The sequence below is a fragment of the Platalea leucorodia genome, assembly GCF_965183815.1.
Source record: "Platalea leucorodia genome assembly, chromosome: 8".
In the NCBI taxonomy this organism is placed as follows: domain Eukaryota; kingdom Metazoa; phylum Chordata; class Aves; order Pelecaniformes; family Threskiornithidae; genus Platalea; species Platalea leucorodia.
The window spans coordinates 54,827,228-54,830,196 of record NC_138830.1 but is presented as its reverse complement, the minus strand read 5'-3'; positions in this window follow the sequence as shown (position 1 = coordinate 54,830,196).

Genomic DNA, 2,969 nt, shown 5'->3' with positions numbered 1-2,969 from the left:
GACAAAAACAAAAAGAGAGCGACTGCTGCGGCCCCCCAGTGTGTTTATGGGAGCTGGATCGCTGTGTCTCCAGCCTGTGGTCCTTGGTGTTTCGTAGCACGATGGTGGCGGGTGCAGAGGTGCCAAATGTCTTTGCTGCTCGATGTCTTTCTGTGGCTGCTGTGGATGGTGGTAAATCCAGAGAAATACAAAGCTGTGGGTCTCCCGCTGCCTTTCCCTGCTGGCATCCACTGGGCGAGCACAACGGAGGCTGGAGCTGGACCAGGGATGCGGGAGGTGATGGCAGGGAGCGCATCCACCCACCGAGGCCGCATCCAGCCACGGAGGGAAGCCACTGCTGGGGGAGAGCAGCCGACCCTGCTCTATCCCAACTCCATCCCAGCCAAAACCACGACAGACCCGTATCCCTCCGTAGCGAGGCACCGGGCGTTCGCAGCATGTGGGTTTGTGGATCCCATCTGAGGATGGCGATGGGATGCAGCAGCCGATGGGAGGCTCTGGGTCAGTCTGGCAACAGGTTGTGTTGTGTATGCAGGGATGTCACCGCCGGCCGGGGACATGGGCAGTGTGGGGGCTTGATGGGAGCAGAGATGGGGCTGGCAAAGTGCTGCTGCCTTCCTTGGTATAAGGCTCCTCGGGAGCCAGATGGAAATCCTTCCCCTGGGAAACCTTCCCTGCGCTGCCTGTGTGGTTTTGTACCTCTGGGCAGAGAGAAAACACAGTTTGCTCCATATCATTAGCCTGGATCAGCAGGAAAAAAGCCATGGCCTTGGGCGGGATTGCCGGGAGAGGAGGCAGAGGAGCATCGCGTGAAAGCGGCTTGGGAGGAGGTAGCAAAGCAGCAGCGAGGCAGATCCCCCGCTCCCTGCTGCGTCGTCAGCGTCTGGGGCTGCCGCAGGCTTGCGGCGTTTCCCAAAGCCTCCTGGCTTCCCGCAGCGGCTGTGGTATTAGATTAATCGCTCTCCTTCCCCGGGCTGCACCTCGCTGCCCTCTCCTTCCCCAGCCCCTTCGCTCCATCATTCAAACCTGAAATAGCCCTGTCTTAAGTACAGCTCCTATTCTGCTCGAGTGACGGCAGCTACCCGGTGTGCAGCGTATCGGAGCCCCACGGAGCTCGGCACGGCGTTTGCAGAGAGGCTGGGGACATGGGGACATCGCTGCTCCTCTCTGCAGGGTGCATCCCTGCTCCGATGGGAAAAGCTGCTCCTCGAGCAAGAGGAAACCCCAGCCCCATGCAGCCAAGGGTCCAGCGCTCAGTCTCACCCCAAAAACATTGTCCTGAAACACGCGTCCAGGTTTCAAGGGACCGTCAGTCCATTTTTCCCCGTGCTGTCAGCTGTGTCCCGTAAGATAAACAGCATAACAGGGTTTTTTCCATGTAGCTCTCAGTTTCTAGTGTCATTTCCTACCATCAAAATGATGCTTTTCCCTAAGCTGGGTTTCCCTTGCTGCTGGGATTTTGGGAGCTCTGGCTCCTGCCAGCACGAAGCTGGGACTCTGCTCCATGCTGGGTGTCGTAGGAGGGATCGGATCCAGCACTGGCTTTCCCTTGGCCATTCCCAAACCGGGGCAGAGTTACTGGAGAAAGGTTTTTTTCCTGATGGAAAGGATGTGCTGGAGCACGAGCATCAGGCAGCTCAGCACCAAGACCCACACCCTGGAGCATCCCATCCCCGCGGCATCCCCGGGTCTGTCTCTGCTCGGGTCTTTCCCGAAACCTGCTTTGTTTCTTTATTATTATTTTTTTTTCCAACATGAAAAAAACTTCAGCGGTGAAATGTATATTATTTGCATGTGTATTTTTCTAAAAAAAAGTATTAAAATAAAATAAAAAATGTCCATAAACCCTTCCCGACTGGGACTGTGTGAAGGATGGGGTGAGAGAGTGAGATTGGAATAAATTGTCTTAAAAATTACTTTCTCGCTCAGCCGTTGTCATGTGTTTTAATCAGATGGATCTTCTCCATCCTGCCTGCTCGGCCTCGATGGTCCCCGGTGCCTTCCCCAGCTCAGCCCCTGCCGGCTTCTCCCTTTTGATGGCCTACTTTTTTAATAGGGAAAAATTGATGCACCTTTTAAAGAAACGTTAGCGTTTGCCCCGGAGCCAGCTAGGCACACGAAGGAGATTTAATTTTTATTTTCTTTTCCCTTGTGCGCTCAATCTCTGCCAGTCGCTGCTGATCTGACGATGGAGCTGGGATCCTGCTCTGGCCTCGGGACATTTGATTTCAGTGTATTTAAAAATCAATTACTCAGTATTATCTTATTAAAAAAAGATGTTCCCTTAGATTAATGGGCTGGGAGCATCACCTTCCACCCAGGCTTTGGAGACCACGTCCCCTCGGGTCTCCGTATGGCCAAGCCGAGCCTGTTCTCTCTCGATGGCCCAGGAGCAGGGTTTCATGGCCACATTTCTCTTAGGAAGGAGCTTGCCCTGCTCCTTCTTTTTTCTAATTCCCCTCCTTGGAGCACTCCACAGATTCACCATGGGAGGAGGGAAACCCACCAGCCCTGCAGCCTGTGCTCGGATGTCTTACCTGGGTTTTTACACGGGTACAGGCTGACTAGCTATGGAAAACCAGAAGCCACAGGCCCTGGGACGGCTTTGTTCCCTCCGTCCGATGAATTACTTATCGCCTTGCCTGATAAGCTGCTGTGTATAAGAAAAGAGGTGTTTATTCCTTAGGGATTTGCTCAGCGCCGGGTGCCCTTTGCAGCAAGTGCACCCCCAGCACCTCTCGGCCACTGGTTTTGCTGGCCGGGTGCAGCCTGTGCTTGCAGGATGGTATAGAGAGGCTATAGGGGCAGCATGCATAGCAAGGAGCGAGATCCTTGGCCACCTACCCCTGAGCTGGGAGGTCTCCCAGCCTCCCTGAAGTGCCAGGTTGCAGCGTCCCCATCCTGCTCGTTGGGTGCTGGTCGTTGAGCCCACTTAGCCTTTAATGCATGAGAAACAAGGTCATTAAATG